General features: G+C 39.6%; 1 long non-coding RNA gene across 1 annotated transcript; it reads left to right on the forward strand.

The window, feature by feature from the left end:
• The first annotated feature begins 4,149 nt into the window (after positions 1-4,149).
• On the forward strand, positions 4,150-14,312 carry LOC118724442. The gene is made up of 3 exons (XR_004989587.1): positions 4,150-4,160; positions 4,919-4,920; positions 14,149-14,312. It is a non-coding gene; the product is annotated as an uncharacterized LOC118724442 (long non-coding RNA).
• Positions 14,313-23,383: the final 9,071 nt, after the last annotated feature.

A 23,383-nucleotide genomic window follows, 5' to 3' on the forward strand; every position in this document is an offset into this window, starting at 1 on the left:
ATATGTGCCAAGCTGGAACCCTGAGGTAACAAATGAAAATATAGACATCCCCTTGGAGGTCCCAGTTAGGCCAAAGACCTTTATCTCCAATTAGAGAACTCAAGAACTCTTAGAATGAAGCTGACATTCAGTTCCAGAAGGACACTATTTCTGTTGGGGACCATAGCATGCAAGAAAGATTGGAAGGACAAAAACCCTCCAGAGAGTGTGAGAGTGATTTTTTTCCCCTGCAGTGCCCTCAGTTAACAATCACCCCTTCTTCCTCTCCTAGCCCTCCTGACCATCCTGCTCACACCGCCCCTAGCCTTTGCCTGGCCCACTAAATCACTATCTGCCCCTGACTATCTGCCCTACCTGGATTTCTCTTCCAGGAGCCTACATCCTTGGCATGTCCTCAAAGTTTGCATCTTCATTAAAAGCCATGAGCATAGAAATTTTATTTAATATTCCAGAATCATATCAGAATGTTGATTTTTCACTTTTATATTCCACATTGAAGTCAACAGTTTTATCTTAAATCCTTTCTTTAAAATTTTAAAAAATAGGAAGGTAATTCACAACCTAGGTCAATTCTATTCCTTGTGCAATTATAATCATAGCCCATATAAGATCTTATAGCATGATACCCACAAACACAAGAATAGTGAAACTAACAAATTGCATGGTGCTCACGAATCAACAATATTTCTTTTACAGAAGTGTCAGAAGGATGTATTCCATGTAATAATGTTATTTCAAGTTGTAGAGAAAGTCTCTGAGCCTGGCGTCATTTATCATAAACAGGATTCTTAATTTCAGACCAAACCCATGCACTGGCACCTGCTAACTAGCCAAGCAGTGTTTTCAATAGAGTGTTACTTTTATTCCAGTTTTGCTTTTTGACCCATGTCCATTTAAATGGTGTTTTAATTAGATGCTGTTTTATAAAATATTTATTTGCTACTTGCTTAGACAATGTTCTTTGAAACCCAGTGCAGAAAGTGACAGTTTTGAGGGGCTGAGGAGTGAGGCCTGACACAGTCTTTCTTTAATTTATTAGTATTGATGATTTTATGGTGGGGTTTATGTGCAGAGAAAATAAAAGGAGAAAATCATGCATAACAAACTATTACCTGTTGAATTATTTTTTTTCTTTTCAATTTAACATTAGATATCATAGCTCCAACAAAATAGATTTATTTCTCTTCCTACTTAAAAGCACTCTGTCCTCATTGATGTTTAGTGCTTACACAAACACAAGGGATGTGTTTTGTTTGCATCCATGGAAGCTGCCTTAAAGAGTCCTGGAGGACAATTCATTTATTTAGTTACCTTTGGTCAAAATGGTTCCTGGGCACTTTAGAGGAATATTGATCACTCAGCTCACTAAACTGTCTGCAGAAAGGCAGATGAAACCATGCATGCCTTTCATAAAACTCCTTTCAATTAAAGCTGCAGAGTTTTATTTATACCTAACAGTGCTGCCTTTTATGGCTGTTTGTTTTTTTTTGTGGTTTTTTTTTTTTCTTTCTTTTTTCTTTTTTCTTTTTTTTTTTTTTCTGCAGAGTTGATTTTTCACTCCATCATATCTTTAACTAGTGTAGGTCACGGTGATTGTGGCCAAATGCATGAGGAAATATAGGACTCCCATGGGATTCAGCTTCAGTTCAACCATTAGAGCTGTTCCCAAACACAGCAGGCCCTGAGTTAGCACCCTTTCAATATGGCATTGGTGAGATGCTGAGAGAACTTAACTCTTGTTTCCATCAATTGGCCTGTAGTAAAATTTGTTTTATTATACATCATTTTCCTTATGGTTGCTGAACCTATCACAGCTTAAGTGAGGTCTTAACTGTATTTCAGTTCTCGCTCCTCCCAGACTCCAGGATTGTACTTACCTGTAACTGAAGGCTGGGTGGTCCCAAGACTTGCTGTGACAGGGAGATGGAAGTGGAAGTTATGTGTGTCACTTCAGACACAGGTTTAAGAGCCAAGGGTGCATTATTGCATTCTCTTTTCCTGTTTGTTTTTCCCATTGCCTTCATGACCTGCCACAGTCTAGAAAGTGGCTTTCCCTTCAGTCTGGTGCCCAGACAGAGAACCATAGAGAAGTGGAGCAGCTGAAATTGGTTTAGACAGAGCGTTGGCCTAGGGACTGAAAGGTCCCAGGTTTTATTCTGGTCAAGGGCATGTACATGGATTGTGGGCACATCCCCGGTAGGGGGTGTGTAGGAGGCAGCTGGTCGATGTCTCTCTCATCAGTATTTCTAGCTCTCTATCTCTCTCCCTTCCTCTCTGTAAAAAGTCAATTAATTATATATATATATATAGAGAAAAGCTCCTACTGATGATTGATTAGCTGTTTTAAATTACCAAGACTGGAGTGCTATTTGTTATAAGAGCATAACCTACACTCTTCTATTACATCTTTTTTTTTTAAGGTTCAATAGAAACTATCTTATAAGTGCCAATTAAAAGGGGATTGAATTTAGGAGTCACAATAACCAAATGAGTGCATCATCTCTTATCTAAATGGAGCAAATTAATTAAAGTTTTGTATTTATACAATTATTGACCAAGTTCCTTCTCCCTCTCTGTAGTAACTTCATTATCAAACAGAAGGAGAAATCATGGGGATTTTTGGTCCACAAACTGCCATTGTTACTTTCACTTTGAGGTTTGTTTTTGTTAGTCTTATGTTCATTGCAGTAATATTTACAACAATCAAGATTTGGAAACAGCCTGAGATAGTCATCAGTAGATGAGTGGATAAAAATCTGTGGTACATTTACACAATGGAATACTACTCAGCTGTAAAAAAAAATAAATTAATTAATAAAATAAAATAAAGAAGGAAATCTTACCATAGGGGACAACATGCATGGACCTAGAAAGCATTATGCTAAGTGAAGTAAGCCATTCAGAGAAAGACAAGGACCATAGGGTTTCACATATGTGTGGAATTAAATGTCAATTTTATTACTATGAAATATGTTCCTCTGAGTAAGTCACTTCATTTTCTAGGCCTCAGTTTCCTTATATGAAGAAGGACAAAATTCAAGTAGTAAGAAATGAAAGCAATAACATTCTGTGCTAAGTCTAGATCTTGTGAGAGACAAGCCTGAAGAAAGAAAGAAAAAAAGGAAGGAAGGAAGGAAGGAAGGAAGGAAGGAAGGAAGGAAGGAAGGAAGGAAGGAAGGAAGGAAGGAAGGAAGGAAAGAAGAGAGAGAGAGAAAGAAAGAAAAAAAGGGGTGTTTCAAAGAGATTAAAATATTTGAAATGTGAGGGCTTTGTTATTTCTTTGTTTTTATTTTTGTTGTTTCTTTAGTGAGTGCTCCATTGAAGTATAATCTATTGAAATTCATATGGAAAGATGCACAAATCCTAAGAGAACAGCTGAGGGGATTTTCTTTCACAAAGTGAACACACTTGTAATCATCACCCAGAAACCCTCCCTGCCACCACCCCCTAGCAGGGGGTTACCACTATTCTGACTTCTATTAGGCTGACTTCTAACTGCAGTGATTAATTTGGCTGCTTTTTAACTTCACTGAAGAGTACCTGATATAGTCTTTTGAGCCATTCCTCTTTCATTTAACAGTAGATTTATCCTTGTCTTGGCATAAAGAGGCAGTTTGCTCTGTAGTCACCACAACCCAGCCACTTGGAAAGTTTCCAAGTTTGAGCTGTTTTAAACAGTGGATATTTTAATGCTTCTCTTTTGGTTGATATTATTTCAGGCTTAAGTTTCAGGAGGTAGACATCCTTAAACCTAAATAGGAGAACCTAGCTCTGTGGCAAAAGATTGAATCTTGGAGCATCTCCCTAGTGATGAAAGAGAACAAGCAGTACTGTAATCCCAGGTAGAGAGAGGGAGTTACAAGGAAGAGAGGGAGGGAGTTAGAGGAGTGAGTGCTGCTGAGCACTACCCCCCTCCCCCAATCAGGAATTCCATTGCCCCTTTAGTTTAGTCCTTGAGCCTCAGGCAATGACATTGGATGTAATTCTCTGAGAAGCGTTTTCTGGAGCAGCATTGTTGTGTCAGAGTAGGAAGTAAGCAAAAAATGGTAGAAGGAAAATATTTTTTTAGACTTGCTATTCAAATTTGAAGGAATCTTTATACAAAAATAAGTCAAATACTAAATCAAAATGCATTATAATTCATAAAGGAGAAGAAGACTGTGAGCAATGGACAATTCACCTAATTCTGTTGTTGATATTGAAGCTCACAGCGCTCCTCCCACCAAATCTAACGGGTGTGTAATCATATTAAAGATTGTAACTGATCCTTAAGCATAACTTTTTCTTACCATGAAATTATAAAAGAACAAATAAGAGACAGAATGCCCATAAGCTTGTCAGTTCAAATGTTACACTTGTTCTCATTCCTGAAGTCTGAGGCACTTTTTGGCCTCCCAGAATGTTTAGAGCTTCCTGATGTTAATCCTTCCCACCTACCTGAATTTCCAGCTTCTCTCTTTCATCATGTTTTTCTTTATGCATGCTGTGATTTGATCATCCACTACTTACTGGCCAAAAGAAAGCAGATCTTTAATTCAATTAAAGTAATTTATTGAAAATAATAATAATAACAATAATAATAATAATAAAAGTAACTTATTGAATACTTTATGTGCATTCTCTCTAATCTGCCCAGCAGTTTTGAATGTTATTATTCCTGTTTTGCATATGAGAAAACTAAGGCTTGGTGAGGTTAAGATATGAGGCTTAAAAGATCCAAGATCACTATTTAGACAGAAGCATTCTCTTGCCTCCCATCTTTCTACCTGAGGGTGTCTGTTTGAGGCTTACACTTTCAACCCAAAGCTGTAAAAGCAGCGATCAGACTGTCAAACCTCAGAGGGAAGGTAGGGGAGGGTGGGGGCAAGGGGGAGAGATCAACCAAAGGACTTGTGTGCATGCATATGAGCCTAATCAGTGGTCATGGACAATGGGAGGAGGGGATAGGGGGAGGGGCAGCGCATAAGTGGGGAGGGGTTTGGAATGGGAATGAGGATATGAGGACAATTATGTGACACCATAATCAATAAATAAAATTTAAAAATAAATAAATGAAATAAAATTAATACAAAAAAAACAAAAGTTGAACAAATGGTGCCTGGTATCCTGAGAGCTCCAGTGCACATTGGAAGGCTATTTTGTCCCCCAGGGAACATTTGACCATCTATGTCTGGAGACAGCTGTAGGGAGGAAGATACTACTGAGATCTAGGAATGGAAGCCAGAGATACTGCTAAAGATATTCTAACACACAGGACAACCCCACAACAAAGAATTATCTAGCCTAAAATGTGCGTGGTACTGAGGTTGAGAAACCTGACTTACAGAGTGTTTGCACATCATAATGGTGTTTATTAAGCTTAGAAGAATGATTGATTGCATTTGAAGGAGTCAATGAGAGATGATTGAAATATAATACCTTTCAAATTAAAATACTCTTCCTCTTGAAAACCCCACTTCTCAGTATCTATTGCAGAGAAGTAAAATCACCCATACACAAACGTGCATATGTATAGGGATATTATAGTAGCATTATTCTTTGTGGCAACAGTTTAGTAGCAAAGTGAATGTCTTTTAATTCCCAGTGAATGTGTGAGACAGAGTTACTACATTTATGTCATTGAATAGGCAGTCAATAAAGAGAACAGAGATAGAACCAAATCAGTTGTGACTCTCTGAAAGACTGAGAGGGTCATGCCAAGGCACCTCAAATAGCTCTCTTCCTATTAAACACAGATCTTAATTTGTACTGTCTCCCAACTAAAGAGGGTGGTGGGATCACCACTGGTTGTTCCTCATTATTTTATTTTATTTATTTATTTATTTATTTATTTATTTATTTATTTATTTTTAATAAATCTTTATTGCTCATATTATTACAATTGTTTCTTCTCTCTTCCCCCCCCCATATCCCTTTTCCATCCAATTCCCACCGCACCCTCTGCCCTTACCCCGCCCCCATTGTCCTCATCCATAGGTGTACAATTTTAGTCCAGTCTCTTCCTGCACCCCCACACGCTTTTCCCCCTGATAATTATCAATCCACTCCCTTTATTTGCCCCTGATTCTACTATATTCACCAGTTTATTCTGTTCCTCAGATTTTTAATTCACTTGATTTTTAGATTCACTTGTTGATATATATGTATTTCTTGATCAAAATTTTTATTTTTTCCTTTTTCTTCTTCTTCCTCTTCTTAAAGAATAGCTTTCAACATTTCATATAATTCTGATTTGGAGGTGATGAACTCCACTCCCATTCTATGCCCCTGATACTATTCAGTTTATTCTGTTCCTCAGATTTTTAATTCATTTGACTTTTAGATTACTTGTTGATATATATGTATTTGTTGATCATAATTTTTATCTTTTTTCTTCTTCTTCCTCTTCTTAAATATTATCTTTCAGCATTTCATATAATACTGGTTTGGTGGTGATGAACTCTTTTAGCCTTTTCTTATCTGTGAAGCTCTTTATCTGACCTTCAATTCTGAATGATAACTTTGCTGGGTAGAGTAATCTTGGTTGTAGGTTACCACTCCCATCTGGCCTGCATAGTTTCTATTGAGAAATCAGCTGATAATCCTATGGGTGCTCCCTTGTAGGTAACTAACTGTTTTTCTCTTGCTGCTTGTAAGATTCTCTCTTTGTCTTTTGCTCTTGGCATTTTAATTATGATGTGTCTTGGTGTGATCCTCTTTGGATTCCTTTTGTTTGGGATTCTCTGTGCTTCCTGGACTTGTAAGTTTATTTCTTTCACCAGCTGGGGGAAGTTTTCAGTCATTATTTCTTCAAATAGGTTTTCAGTATCTTGTTCTCTCTCTTCTTCTGGCACCCCCATAATTCTGATGTTGGTACACTTGAAGTTGTCCCAGATGCTCTTTACACTATCTTCAACTTTCTGGATTCTCTTCTCCTTTTGCTTCTCCAGATAAGTCTCCTTTGCCTCTTTGTATTTCAAATCTTTGACTTGATTCTTGGGGTCCACTAGTCTGCTATTGTGTCTCTGTATAATATTTTTTATTTCAGTCAGTGTATATTTAATTTCTAGTTGGTCTTTTTTCATATCCTCGAGAGTCTTGTTATATTTATCAGCCTTTTCTAGGAAATTCTTGAAAAACCTTATAACCATGGTTTTAAACTCTATATCCAGTGTTTATTCTCCATTTCTTTTGTTTGAGATCTCTTTCCTTGTCTTGCATTTTCACTGCTTCCCTGAGTTGGTAGGGTGGCTTTGTGTGCTTGGTGTCCTATATGGTCCAGTGGGTCAGGCTCCCCAGTTACCTGAGGCAGACAATCTTGGTAATCTCCTTTGTGTACTGTGTGTACAACCTTATTGTAGTTAAGTCCTGATTGTTGTTGGTATCACTGGGAGGAATTGACTCAAGGCCTATTGGATATGAGTATCAGCTGTGTCTATACCAGAATACCTTCTGGAGACAGTCTTATAGGATCAGACTTGCAAAATTGCAAAAGCCTCTGAGCTCAGCTTAGATGGGGCCGAGTCTCAGAGCTGAGCCACCAGTCTTGGCTTCCTGTCAATCCTGCCCTTGTGCACGTGCCTCAGACCTCTGCCTTCCACGGATCCCCTGAGTTTCCACCTCACAGTCCAGATTCCCCTTGTAAGAGCGTGGGTGCCTCAGGGGCTCTCCCTGAACTTGGTTTCAGTGTTCAGTGCAGTTGGAACTGGGGATTCAGTGCAGTTAGGAGCTTCAAATTCCTTCAGCTATGGAGAGGCTTCAGCAACCTCCGTGGTCAAACCTCTCTGCGCATACTCACTCACACGCTGCAGCTCCAGGCTCCCTTGATCTCCTAGTTTTTGAGTCTCTGGGTGCCTTTCTCTACAGTCCAGACTCTACCCCTATGAGCCTGGGTCCATGGGGTTTCAGCTGGGGCTGGAGTTCAGTGCACTTGGAACTGGGGTCAATGCAGTCAGGGGCTTCCTTTCCCCTCCTGCCAGCCCGGCACTCTCTGCATGAGCATCTCCCTATCTCAGTGCTTTGCGGCTCCTGATCCTATCATGAGCCTCTCTCCTTCTTTCTAGTTGTAGATTTCCTGCCCATACAGCTTTCCTGTGGTTTTGGATGATGTCCATTCTGTCTTTTAGTTGTTATTTTGAAACTATTGTGAGAGGCGGCAATTTAGGCTCTTATCTTGGTTCTCTCCACACAAAAATTCCTACATGTTTAGCTCTTAATTGCTGTTTCACTCAGGAATGAAGCCACCATTGATCACCAACAGTGAGTTTTCCCAACTTTCTACAGAATTTTTACTCCTGGTCTGGGCCCTCCCTTCATCACTCTGTATTGCAGGCCCATTCTGCAGGAGGCATGGTCCTCACAACAAGCACCTGAAACAAACCCCTCATATGAGCAGACACTCTTCTGCCTACACTTCTCTGACTCACTAGTTAACAGCTTGGGTGTAACCATTTGGTGGTCTGTCTTAGTCTGCTCAGGCTGCTATAACAAAATACCAAATACTGGGTGGCTTAACCTACAGATATTTATTTTTTTACAGTTCTAGAGCCTGGAAGTTCGGGACTGATTCGGGTTGTTTTAGTGAGCAGGATGCAAGGGTGATTTCTTTCTCAGGTTCTTATCCAGATGGATTTGAAGACTGAAGCCACAAACAAGAGGTGGTAGGTGAAAAACTTTATTGCAAACAAATGCTACCTGTAAAACCTTACTTCTAAATTCTAAGCCTAAGACTCTGTCCCTCCTGGATGGACCGAGGGGCCTCTAAGAATGATGACTGCTGCTTTCTTTGTCTTGAGGTATTAAATAGGATGGAAACCCTCCTTCTCTGCCATGGAACCTTAGCCCTGTAATCAGCTCCCATGACCTTCATGTCCACACTTTTCCTCCATTTAGTCATCTTATCTGTTTAGGTTGGAGTCACTTTTGATTTTATCTTATAGCTTTCTCCAATTATGCTGCCTGGACAGGGCTACTTTTGATCTAACTTATAGTCACTTTAATTGCTCAAGCCATAATTGTTTCCATCTGCCTGAACCCCTCCATCCTAAGGCATTTCTCTATCCTCTGTACAAGTAAGATAAGTGCTCTGATGTCTTCAAGTTTCCTCATCTATGCATTTCTCTCCCATGAACCCTCTGTATTTCTTAAGCCTTCCTAATTAAGCTAGCTAGCTATCAGCACATTCAGTTCCTGATGAGAGGCTTCTTCCTGGCTTGCAGAAAGCAGCCTTTTCCCCATGTCCTCCTCACATGGTAGAGAGAAGCCTTAGTGTCTTTTCCTCTTCTTATCTATAATAATAAAAGTGTAATATGCTAAATTGACCAGACAGCTGAAGGACCTTCTGGACGTTTTTCCCGACAAAGCCTTGGAGGCAGGGCCCAAGCCAGAGCTGGAGAGAGGCAATCAGGCAGGCAGGTGAGTAGTTAGGGGCATCAGACAGGTATGCAGAGTGGTTAGGGGTGATAAAGCAGGCAAGTGAGTGGTTAGGGATGATCAGGCAAGCAGGCAGAGAGGTCAGGGGTGATCAGGCAAGCAGGCAGGCAAGTGGTTAGGAGCCAGTGGTCCTGAATTGCAAGGGTGTGCAGGCTGGGCTGAGAGATCCCCCACCCCCATGCATGAATTTCATGCACTGGGCCTCTAGTAAGGGTAATAGTTCCATCTTGGGGGCTTCATCCCCATGAACACATCTAAACCTAACTACCTCCCAAAGGTCTCACCTTCAAACCCCATGGAGTTAGGGCTTCAACATATGAATTTGGGGGAGATAGACATTCAGTCCATAGCATGATCTCTGAGGCATTTCAGTTCAATCATCAGGAATACAGGCCCTGAGACAGACTAAATCCTGGTTCTGCCATTTACCAGCCATGACCTTGGGAAAATTATTTAGCCTTTCTATACCCCAGTCTCATCTATAAAATGGGTTAGGAACAGTATCTATTTCATAAAGTGGTTATGAGAATAAATTAGTTAAGCTATGTAATGGCTATAGAGCAGTGCCTTGGTCATACAAAGAGCTCAGTAAATATAATTATAATTATTCCCTTCTGGATTCAGATAGTCTTAAATTAATCTCTTCTCAAAATACTACCTAACCAGCAGATTTCTTTTTATCCCAATCTTTGGTTGAAGCATCCAGTTTAAAAAGAAAACAAAGCAGTATTTATTACACAAACAATATAATAGTAATGGGAATTCATGAAGGATGTGGCTGAAGTTCCTGGGGGTGGGAAAGAGAAAGTTATTTCAGCAGTTCTCCATAGCCATCTCAGTTTGGGGATGGTAGGGAGGGTGCTGTACCCAGCACGTTCTGTACTTGCAAAGTTGCTCTTTTCCATTTTCAGAAACTATTTAGTCATTGTAATTTGTGGCTTTCTTCAAAGCTAAGTATAGACAAGGCATAATAATAAAGCAAACTAGCTCATGCTGAGTTTAAATGAATAGTGTTCTCTTATCAAATTCTTTTGCGAGTTTTAATAACTTCTTTAATTTCTCTGTTATTTTCCAATATTGTATACCTGTTCCAGAAGTACTCATTTTGTTTTTCCTAAACTGGCTTTCCTACATTGGGGAAATGACCAAATTATTCTGCTCTCTTCCTTCTGCCATTTCTCTATTCTTTGGTTTTTAGCACTCATTCAACTTAGCAGCTGTTGATCATGGTGAGAGTCTGTAATTGAGTGAGTACCAGTGATGTAGTGACTTGTCAGAAAATTTCATTCGAGGAAAACCATTTCCAGGACATGGGGAGAGAGAATGAGTAGAACATACATACTTATTGTACTTGCTTGGAAACTAACAATGTGGATTTAAAAGTGGAGTTAGCTTGGCTTATTTTATTTGACTACATGACACACTATTCCTTTTTTCTTTTTTAGGTTTAATATTAGCCTCTAACAGAAGGCAGGAAAATTCCCTATCTGGGTTGAGACACAGATATTTAAACTATAAGCTCTCAGGAAATGCAACACAATGCTCACCATGTCGCAGGAACTCAGCAAACATGAGTTAAAGTCTTCAGGCATAAAGATCCATGCTCAGAAAAGACCATGGATTGTCCAGAGGTTACCATAGGCTACTACTACAGATTATGTGTTTATATGTTTGAATCTTCCTACCTAAAAAACAATGTCTGGTACCACCCTTTCAAAGTACCAGTATAAGAAGGGTGAGCAGCTGAAGCTGAGGTTTAGAATGAAAGGGACAGAAAAGACCTGCCTCTTTGTTGGTCTGGGGTACTTTCCAAGACCAATTGACATTCTCTTTCACTCACATTCTCTCCGGGCTGATTGCCCACAGTTCCCTGAGCATCTGTGCTCTTTAGCATCTCTGTGCCTTTGCTTCCTCTTCCTGAAGCAACTCTTCCTACAAATGCACTCACTGACCCAACCCAGACCCCATTCAAACAATGCCAAGTCCTATGCCAGCTGGAATTAATCCCCACCCCCAGTGAATTCCCATGGCATTAACTTCATGCCTCTCTTGTTATACTCCAGGGTCCATGCTTCTAAAAATCATACCTGGAGAAAGGGAGTTGGGTCTAAGAAGTTATTTGGGAAGAGATCCCAGGAAGCACTTTGAGGGAGTAGGGTGAGGCCAAGAAAGAGGAAAAGCCAATAATGTTATTTCAATGAGCAGTTTAGTGTGGTAAGCAATTTTGACTCAACCTCATCAGAGACCTCCTGAGAGTCTGGGTGGCACATGCTCAAAAGTATTCTACTAAAGGGCAAACATCCTCATTAGATGTGAGTTGTTCTGCAGATGCCAATTCTCTGACACTGCCCATCTGCCTCCAATTGCTGAGCTGCTCCAAGGCTAAAGAGCAGCTCCATGTGCAGAGGTGCTGGCAGCCACAGCCCTTAGGGCAGCAGTTCTCAACCTGTGGGTCGTGACCCCTTTGGGGGTTGAACTACCCTTTCACAGGGTTTGCCTAAGATAAGGTGACCAGATATCCTGCTCTGGGCTGGACAGTCCCGATTTTCATCAAATTGTCCCAAGTCCCGCAGCATTTTAAAAACATCCCGATTTTTGGAAAGAATGCACTACAAGCTAGGGAATGGAGGGAGAACAAGAAAAGAATATACGGTTTTCGGAGGCCATCTGGCTATTTAGCCAGAATATGAGTTTTATATTATTTTTGTTAATTTTATAATGTTAAACTTTAATAATAACAAATAATTGTTGAGAACTGATTATCGAGAACTGCTTATCAAAGTTCGCATTGTTGATCAGTTGTTAGAATCCAACCACCATTGTTTGGACTTAATGAACAATGGCATTTTTGGGGATTGGCAAAGATGAAAACATTTTGTAACTGTCTCTCAGACGATACACATCGTACTGCGTGCTAGTAAGCTAGTTAAACAAGTGATGTCATTACAAATCAGCTATTCAGATAATTTAGGTAAGTAATTTATTTATTTATTTCATAAATACATAAATTTTCTTGAATTTAGCAGAATTTAGCAGTACTCGTATTATTTATATTTTATAGTGGAGGCAAAAAGTCTAGCGCTGGCTTTGAAAGTGACATGACTATACATAATTTTTATTTATTTATTATATTTGTAAATTGTACTTATGTTGAAATTTAAAAATATATATTACAATACTATTTTTGTGTTCTATGAAAATTTTGTTGCTCCATATAGACCAAATTTTTAACCAAGAACCCCAACCCCTCCCTCCCTGGTCAATGGTGTCCTGCTTTACCAATGTTAAAATGGCCACCTTAGCAAGTACCATAAACAAAGCGTAGCAGCCATTGAATCTTCATAGTTGGTGGCACTCAGAATCACCAGAACAATGAAACCTCAAACCATTGCTTAGGATTTACTGTTGCCAGTGGCCAAAGACATTGTTCAAGTTATGATCGGAGACAAATTTGTTACAAAATTGAGTGCAATTTTCTTATCTAATGACACTGTCGGCAGAAGAATAAATGACATGTCTGCTGATATTCTTGATCAGGTAATTCAGGAAATTAAATCTGCTCCACTTCCAACATTTAGTGTCCAACTTGATGAATCTACAGATGTTGCAAACTTCACAGTTACTGGTTTACATGAGGTATATTAATGATGGCGACTTTAAAGATGAGTTTATTTTTTGCAAACCTTTTGAAATGACAACTACCACATGTGATATATTGACCCAGTTGTTCGTTTCTGAAAGAGCATAAGACCTCTTGGAAAAAGGTTTGTGGTGTTTCCCCAGATGGGGCTCCAGCTATGCTAGGATGTTGATCTAGATCTCAATGTTTGGTAATGAATGAGACACCAAAAGTCATCGGAACTCACTGTATGATTCATCAACAAATATTAGCAATGAAGACATTGCCACAAGAGTTATAAGAAGTAATGAAAAATTGTTATAAGTTTTGTCAATTTTGTAAGGTGACCACTTTAAACTATCAACTGTTTTCACAACTATGCAGAGTTGGATGCACTGAACAATGCTCCGCTATTTCACACTGAAGTGAGATGGTTGTCGAGAGGAAAAGTTTTAAAACGTGTTGTTGAGCTCCATGATGAACTCAAAACATTTTTTAATTAGAAAACAAGACCTTAGTTAGAAGTACTTCCAGCGATAAAAATGAACTGCAGAAAATAGCTTATTTGGTTGACATCTTCGCCATCTTGAATGAGTTAAACTTATCACTGCAAGGACCAAATGCAACATGCCTCAATTTGTCTAAAAAGATCCGATAATTGCAAATGAAACTTCAGCTTTGGGGGGGAAAAAATTGGATGGAAATAAAATTTACATGTTGCCTACCTTATCTGCTTTCTTTGAGGAACATGACATTGAACCAGACAAAAGGATTGTGATGATAATTTCTGTGAAAGAACACTTGCACACACTTGCAGATGAAATTTCATCGTATTTTCCAAATCTATCTGACACCCCATTTGCACTTGCCAGAAGCCCATTCACAGTAAAAGTTGAAGATGTCCCTGAGACAGCACAAGAGGAGTTCATTAAATTTATTAACAGCGATGCAGTGAGAACTGATTTCTCTACAATGCCAGTAACAAAATTCTGGATTAAGTGTTTGCAGTCATATCCTGTTCTGTCTTAGACTGTGTTGTCTTATTCTTCCATTTCCAACAGCATATCTTTGTGAAACAGGGTTTCCAGATTGTTGGTTATCAAGTCTAAATACAGAAGTTGTGGAAGATGATCTTTGTTGTGCTCTTGCAAAGACTGCCCCCAGAATTTCTGATCTGGTGAGAAAGAAGCAATCTCAACCTTCCCACTGACATTGGCTTTTTATGCATACCATCGCAAAATGTAGCAATGTAGTTTACTGTTGTTATATTAAAACTATTACCCATGCTTAAAGACAAAGTTTCATTTATTTGTAATTAGAAATAAATATTTCACAATATATAATTACATATTGTTTTGTGATTAATCACTATGTATTAATTATGTTCAGTTTGTAACAATGAAAATACATCCTGCATATCAGACATTTACATTATGATTCATAACAGTAGCAAAATTACAGTTGTGAAGTAACAAGGAAAATAATTTTATGGTTGGGGGTCACCACAACATGAGGAACTGTATTAAAGGGTCATGGCATTAGTAAGATTGAGAACCAATGACCTAGGGGAACTGTCCAGAATGGGAGGAGGTGGAGGTTGAAGGAATATGACTTAACAAGGGCAGCTTGCTACAAGGATACTAAACAAATATCTATTGAAATATTGACTATGTGCCAGAGAGTAATCAGACAGGCCTTGTCCTTGACCTTGGGGAACTAACAGTCTCACAGAAAAGACAGGCAATAAACAAATAATTACAATGAGTATATTGACTGACACTTATTACCCACTGATACAAAATCTATCATTTGATTCTTATTAGATTAGATTGTTTTTTAGAATATGTTTTTATTGATTTTAGAGAGGAAGGAAAGGAGAGAGAAATATCAATCAGCTGCCTCTTGCAGGCCTCCTATAGGAGATCGAGCCTGTAATCCCAGCATATGCCCTGAATGGGAATCAAACAGACAACCCCTTGTGCATGGGACAACACTCAACCAACTGAGCCACACTAGCTGAGGCTTCATGGATTAAGTTTTTATTTTTTTAAGAAGAGGGAGTTCATTTTTTCTATAGATTATAGAGACCAAGAATAATTTTGGTGAAAAATTGTTGGTGTCATTTTATATTCAAGGTTGATGGAGTTGAATTTGAAGTAGACATAAAAGGAAATGAGAAAAAGAAATGTAAAAACACAACCTGCTGATTTCTTTTCTTTTTTTTTTTTTTTTGCCTTGAAAATTGACCCATTAAAATAGCTAAGTAGATACTCAATTCAAAAAATCAGAAGCCAAAGTGTATTTTCTTGCCTTCCCTGATAAATAATATTCAGTAAATGCTAAAAAGCAGCTCAAAAATGGAATGAAAATGCTTTAAAAGTGGGCTTGTCTGTTATGACTTCAGTTTGAGGTAAAGATGGGAGTGATAGAACCAATAGAACTATTGATGACAGTACTGAAGTTTTCTAGAACTTTACAAATATAGTGTCTTGGAGGCCTTTCAGGTTTTGGTCCACCATGTGAGGAACTTTATATCTACTGAAATGAATTGAAAACTTGCATTCACACAAAAACCTGCACAAAGATGTTTATAGCTGCTTCATTCATAGTTGCCAAAAACTGTGGTGCATCCATACAATGGAATATTCAGTGCTGAAAAGACATGAGATATCAAGTCATAAAACAACATGGAGGAAACTTAAACGCATATTACTATGTGAAAGAAGCCAATCTGAAAGGACTGTGTATGGTATAATTCTGACTATATGACATTCTGGAAAAGGCAAAACTATGAAGACAATAAAAAGAACAATAATTACCATTGGTTGTGCAGGAAGGAACAATGAACAGGCAGAACACAGAGTTTTTAGGGTAGTGATATTTTTCTGAATGATGCTATCAGAGTAGATAGATGTACATATTTGCCAAAGCCCATAGAATGTCCATCAAGAGTGAACCATAATGTAAACTAGAGATGTTGGGTGATAATTATGTGCAATGTATGTTCACTGATTGTATTGAATGTACTATCATGGTGAGGATATTAATAGTGGGGGAGGCTGTGCACAGGAGGTATATGGGAATTCTTTGTGTCTTGTCCTCAATTTTGCTGTGAACCTAAAACTTCTCTAAAAATAAATTTTATTAAGTAATGATTGGATTGTTATAAACACAAACCTTTGTTTTGCCAATTAAAAATAATTTTTAATCATGGCAAAACTAATTAACTTTAAGGTGACATAATTTGACATGATAATTCATGATGCCTTTTTACATTTACATTTAAACTAAATGTAATTCAGTAAAGTACTTATTATGGATTCTACTGCCACTCACTTTGACAAGTACTATTGAGAAATATTAATCTTAAAATACATAGTTCAGAGATGCCAGATCATATTTATTCATGAAATTATGTTCCCAGAAACAGTCTAGGACTCTTTTACACAATTGCGCATCCTTGCATTTCATTTCCATATTTGTATTCTCTGCCTCACTCTCTAAGCAAACTAAGGGCTCCACATAATTGTACATGCTATATGCAACTTTGCTTTGGATTTTAAGTTCAGAGCATATATTGGTGCGTAATTGTTTAACTATTTATATATTATCTTAACTACAGATAATAACTGTTTTAGCAGTCTTATCTATCAACAAAAGACATTTTGTCCACAGGGAGATTACGAAACTGAGTGATCATCTTGTGCCAGATTCTGTAAGAGTAAGAGAATGTAACAAATTTGCCCAGCCTCACCTTAGAGTCAAGAAATATTTCATTGATACTACTGATGTTTTCTTCTGCAACTTACCCTGAGTAACACATGCTTTTAAGTGGGATCATCAAGACTTTTGTTTTTGTTAATCTTTCTTTCTACTTACTTTGTTTTTACTAAGCATACCTTACAGATGTAGTGAAAACCTTTGGGACAGAATGTTTGTTTATTTGTTCGTTTGTTTGTTTGAAAAGCTTCTGTAGGAGGGATTTCACTCAGGAATTCTTAACCACTTTTTCCTCTGTTGTCCCCACCAGCATTCTGGGGAAACCTATGGATATAGTCCCAGAAACAGATCTGGAAAAAGAAATGCTTCTGCTATTTGAATAGAATGGAAGCCTGGGTAACACTTTGAACTTATGGTAATGAATGAATGAAAGAAGGAGCAAACAAACAAGGAAAGAAAAGTGGTAAAGGATTTTAATGAAACTCCTGAAAAGCTTCTGATGGAATGCAGGTGGCTTTGTTATAATGAATACCCTCTATGTAGTCCCAACTTATCTGTTTTGTCGTATGAGCATTCCAATAACGAAATTTCAAATATAAAATGTCCTTTTTTCATAAGGCTGGTTTAATTTGCACTTTCCTTGAAGAAAGGTTAGACCCTGACAGATGACATTGTTCCTAGTGGGTCCTTCCCCCTTGGGGGCTCTGCAGGACTCCAAGCTGAGCATCATCAAAGGCCCTGCCAGGAGCTTAAGTATATCAGAATGACCCAGACCTGGCATTTGGTGGGGCCCAGGGCATGTGGGGGCAAGACAGAAATTCACAATGAGAAAATTGCTTGTGCCCTGTGTTGGAGATCCTTTCAATTAAAGCTTTTAACCATTTTTCACAAGCAATCCCCAAGGACCAGCTCTGATGGATGGCAGGCTAACATAGCAAATGACTCACTCATCTCACTGCAAATATTCTCAAATCTCAGATATTCTTCCTTCTACAGAAAGCTCCCTGCACTCCTGACAGGGACTTAGAGCAAGAAGCATTAAGAAATGTTGATTTTACTTAAATTAAATAAATGCAAAAATGCAAACTCCAGAGGAAATTATTCCTGTTGCTTGTTTTTGTCTTTGAGTCACTAAAGATGAAGAGAACAAAGTCACAGACTGGGTGGCAACCTGGTATTGGGAGCAGAAAAGCCCTAATTAAAATCCAAGCTTGACTACTTACTGTGTGACTCTAGGCAAATCACTTAACTTCTCTGAGCCCCCTTTCCCTCATCTCTACTATGGGAGTAAAAATGTCCTTCAGTTTCATTCCTACTCAAAATAGGGACCTAGTCAGAACCTAAGGTATAATTGCTATTATTTATGAGCCCAACTATAAAAAGCCATGCATAGCCGGGACCGGTTTGGCTCAATGGATAGAGCGTCAGCTTGGGGACTGAAGGGTCCCGGGTTCGATTCCGGTCAAGGGCATGTACCTTGGTTGCGGGCATATCCCCAGTAGGGGGTGTGCAAGAGGCAGCTGATCGATGACTCTCTCTCGTCGATGTTTCTAACTCTCTATCTCTCTCTCTCCCTTTCTCTCTGTATAAAAATCAATAAAATATATTTAAATAAATAAATAAATAAATAAATAAATAAAAAGCCATGCATATAAATGATGATGTAAGTATCTATCCATTTAAACAAATACTATACATATATATGAATCAACATTTAAAACTGAAAAATTGCATACAAAAATTTTAGATTTGCTGTTTCTTGTCTCTTTTTTATGTTTTCTATTTTTTTATTTTTATTGATTTCAGAGAGGAAGGAATAGGGAAAGAGAGGTAAAAACAATGATGAGAGAGAATCATTGATCGACTGCCTCCTGCACACCCTCTACTTGGGATCGAGCACAGGCATATGCCCTTGATCGGAATTGAATCCAGAAATCTTCAATCTGCAGGCCGATGCTTTACCCAGTGAGCAAAACTGGCCAGGGCACAATTTGCTGTTCTTTTGAAAGCAAAATCGGATCTGGCAACACTGGGCTGAGTGACAACTGCCCCTACAGTGACAAATGGGCACAATCTCACCACTTCTGGACCACTTCACTTATTCTGGAACAAGCCTTTTGGCATTTGTGCCTTTTCTGTCTGCATCCCCACTTCACCTCACCCCATCCCACTCCACCCAGATCTTGAGGCAGGAACTCTTCAGAAAGGCAGAGGCAAACTCCAGTGGGTATTTACTTTCAATTAGAGACCACCTTTGACTATCAACTTGTTGGACAGTTAAACTTGAAAGAGAGGAATTCAGAGATGAGCCAATTCTCTAAATTAAAATTTATTTCTGGTCTAACCCTGTTCATTGAGGCCCTCTCCTCTGCCTTTTGCAATGGTTGCCTGTTTGAGCAAATGGTTCTGTTGAAGGTGGAAAGTGATGGGTCCCAGGGCACATGTCAGCTGTGATAGTATTTCTCTGGCCAGGCAACTCCATCCTTAGGGAGTGTGTTGATAACCTGTGAGACTTTCTGTTCTTGTCACCTGATTGGAGGGTACCACATTCAGTGGGGCCAGGATGGTAGATCCCCTGCAACGTGCAGGAAAAAAAACTCAGAAAAGGGTTTGCCATCTCCCTCCTAGCTTTTGAATGGCCTGGTAGAGATTCCCATGGTTGAAAAAGTTACAATTATCTGAGCTTAGACCCCAACTCCATTATATACACAAATACAAAGAGTTCTCAGATAGATTTAATAAGAATTGATAGGGGTTTAGGTGCTGTGAAAATGAAGAAAAAGTTTACTTTATTTGGAAATTTACCAAGTGTTTGTCTCCACTTCAGAAACTACCTGAAAGCAGCCCTGTTCAATATATTTTAGGTGACAATTCAATCAACTGAGTCAGTCTGCCAGTGTAGATGCCTCATTTATTGTTGTTTTTATCTGTAGTAGCAAATGTCTCATTATTTCATTAAGGATAACATATGGGAAATTTTGTACTTTGGTGGAAAACTGGGCTTTATCTATAGCACTCCCCTCTGGGTTATCTGATTTTGACTCCATGGAAGCTATTCTACAACTCTGCAAAATGTAGCTAACTGGTAATAATGCAAAAATAATTTCTGTCTGCAGACTTCCAAATTCTGTCTTAACTGATGGAGATTAAATTGACTTCTCTTCCCCACTGTCAAAGAAATTAGTTTTGACTATATTTGTACATCATGTCAATATTCCTGATCTCTTGAACAGGTTATAACATTTGCCTAGTTCCTCAATTATGAGTTAATTAAAAATGTTTTAAAATAATCTTTTATGGGGTCTGAATGGGTTATAATCACAGGTTCCATCACAAGCCCACATATGATACTGATCAGCGAGGTCATTCTTTTTCCAAGTCAGATAGAAAGTTTTAGAGCTCCAAGCTCTTTAGAGCAACCACTAAGCTGTGAATTATTTTGGAAACCAAAACAATTTGGTTAGGACAGTTATAAAGTAGTCATTTATGAGTACCACTAACCCAAATTTATTTTTCAACATCCACCCTTCCACTCCCAATCATCAAAAGCCAAGAGTTTTTCAGACATATCTTAGGTAATTTCAAAAAAGATTACATGAAGGCAACTTCTCTTCTTTCCCCTTCCTTGAGACATATTTTCACCCTAAGGTGAAACCCACACAGAGTACATATTTTCCACATTACTTCCAGGTAATCCTGAATACGCCTTAGACCTAACTATTATGACAAATTTATTCGATGTCACATTTCAGAATCCAGAAAGGGTAGGTTTTCAGGCCGAAATTTCTTTCAGTTCAGGAAAAAAACAGTGAAGTGGCATATCTATCTTGGTGCCATAAATTTCACCCTTAGTTGCTAGCTAAGAATGTCTTCAGCTGACAATAATGAATGAAAGAAAAAAAAAAAAGATCCATTCTTGGTTTATTTCAAGATATCAATTTTCTTTTTATTAAATAAACATTTATCCCCCAAAAAAGTACAGGTGATCTTAAAAAATAAAAATAAACTTTAGAAAATTTATGACCTTGGCTTATATATTGCTTTTTTAGAGGGTAATTTGCATATATTTTTTCCTTCCACCTACCAAAATGAATATGAATAATAAATGGAACTAACCTTGGCAGGAAATCCTATATAATAAAAGACTAATATGCTAAGTGTCCAGTCAACTGGTCAGCCATTCGACCAATCAAAGCATAATATGCTAATGATATGCTAAGGCCACTCAAACGCTTACTATGATATGCACTGACCACCAGAGGACAGATGCTCCAACCAGTAGGTTAGCTTGCTGTTGGGGTCAGGCTTATTGGGACTGAGCAAGATGGGCCAGACATACCCTGGAGCACTCCCGCAGTCCCTCTCAGGCCCCAATTGTGCACCAGTGGGGTTCTGTGGCCTGGCCTGTGCCCTCTTGCATTTCAGGACCCCTTGGGGGATGCCAGAGGGCCGGTTTTGGCCTGATCCCACAGGCCAGGCCATAGGACCCCACTGGTGCATGAATTTGTGCACCGGGCCTCCAGTCTATCAATAAATTTAATAGCAAATTTAGAGGGTAATTTGGTAGGATAGCAAATCTCCCTATGCATATCAAAGGGTTTGTTCTTGTTTCAAATTTTAAAATCAATTAACTTCCAGATGTCTTAACACGCCTCTCTGAAGATCCAGATAGAAGCAAATCCCAGCAATGTAAACATCCACTGCCCCACTCTAAAGTCTCTGAGAATTGACTTTTAGGATCACTTATACTATGAGAGCCAGGCTGAGGCTAGATGTGGTGAGCAGGAGTTCAAGAACTGGCAGCCAAGGTTCAAACTCTGATAGCATCACCCACAAACTCAGAGTTTATGATATACAATATTCCCTAAACCTCAGTTTTCTCATCTGTGAAATAATGACAGTATATAGTACTGTGTTATGTTATAGATAATATACATGGTTGAGATTACTAGACTGTTAGATAACCATAAAAATTCTTAGCATTGTGCCTGACATTATTATAATTATGAGATATTTAAGATGATTATTTTTATTTTGTGTGTGTGTGTGTGTGTGTGTTTTTAAATCTTTATTGTTCATATTATTACAAAGGTTCCTCATTTCTTCCCCCTTCCACCAGGTTCCCACCCCACCCTCCGCCCCCTCTTCATCCCCCATTGTCCTCATCCATAGGTGCACAGTTTATGTTCAGTCTCTTCCTCCCTCCCTTTCCCCAATAGTAAATCCCTTTTCAGATAGTAAATCTGTTACTTAGCATTTTCTCATATCAATAATACCTCCACATGCCCAATGATACACTTCACACAAAAGACATTTCCAAATAGGTCAACCAGCCTCATCCAGGCCCCACCCAAGGCACTCACAGATCAACACCCCAGCGCTATACTAACTCAACACATCCAGATCTAAGCCTTCATCACTTGATTCAGCAGACCCTCAAGTTCTCGCAAAAGTTTCCAGCCATGTCTGAGAGGCAGCCGTGGGGCAGGGGCAGGCAAGGAGCAAGCTGTTCCAGGCCTGGCTGCTCCGGGCCTGGCCTCTGCTGCTCTGGTTCATTCCACAACCAGCTGCTCCGGGTCTGGTCACTGCCGCTCCCGACCTAGTTGCTCTGGACTTGGCTGTTGCTGCTCCAGGCCTGGCTGCACCCGTCCCAGCTGCTCCGGGCCCGGCTGCCACTGCCTTGGGCCTGGCCACTCTAGGCCTGGTCGCTGCTGTTCCAACATTCTGTACCTTTTTCTTTTTTTTCTTTTTTTTAAATGCATTTATGTTGCAATGTTGGCTGGTGAGTTGAGTTCTGACTTAGTCTTTGATTTTTCAAGATCTTCTTTGTATTCTTTCTTAAGTAATTTTACTATCTTTTGCTCTCACTTGATTTCTTCACATTGAGAACTTCGTTGGTTTCTTCCTCCTTGTCCTGGGAGCTCAGCAGGTTGGCCTGTGGCACCCCTTTGTTCTCCGTGGGCTCTTGCGCTGCTTCAGCCTGTTGCTGGGGTCGGTGCTGCCCAGGAAGCAGCCCCCGGCCTTGGCTCTGTTGCCTGCGCTCAGCGGTCGAAGGCTCAGGGGCACCCCCCCCCTGGGGGCCCCGTCGCCCGACTCCCTGCAGGCACTGGCTGGCTGGTGTCCGGCAGGGGCTCCTGCTCCCTGTCGCGTTCCTCCAGTCTGGAGCTTTCTTTCTCCCTCTCACTAGGGGAGTCCAGGATCAGAGTCAACAGACTGTCCTCTGCATGCATGTGCGCACGACCCCGGGGGCCCCGCCTTTCGCTGCTCCCCCGGGATTCCGCCTCACAGCCCTGTCTCCCCCTGCCAGAGCCTGGGTCCCCAGGGTCTGGCCCATAACTGGGGCTCAGCGCTGCTTGTTCGGGGGTTCAGCCCAGGCTGGGGGTTCTATTTCCTTCCTGCTAGGGAACGCCAGGCAGCACTCAGCCCTCTCCTCCTCTCCTGTTGTGACCTCTCCGCGCACACGTGCGTGCGGGCGCGCAGCATGTCTCTGTACCTTAGGCTTTTTTTCAGCTCCTCTGATTTTCCTTCTGGTTTTCTCCCTCCTTCCTATTGTAGAGTTTTCAGTCAGTCGACTACCTGTAGCTCTGGGCAATGTCCACTCTACATTTTAGTTGTATTCCATTGAAATTGTTG

This window comes from Pipistrellus kuhlii, unplaced genomic scaffold (genome assembly GCF_014108245.1).
Source record: "Pipistrellus kuhlii isolate mPipKuh1 unplaced genomic scaffold, mPipKuh1.p scaffold_m20_p_2, whole genome shotgun sequence".
Taxonomy (NCBI): domain Eukaryota; kingdom Metazoa; phylum Chordata; class Mammalia; order Chiroptera; family Vespertilionidae; genus Pipistrellus; species Pipistrellus kuhlii.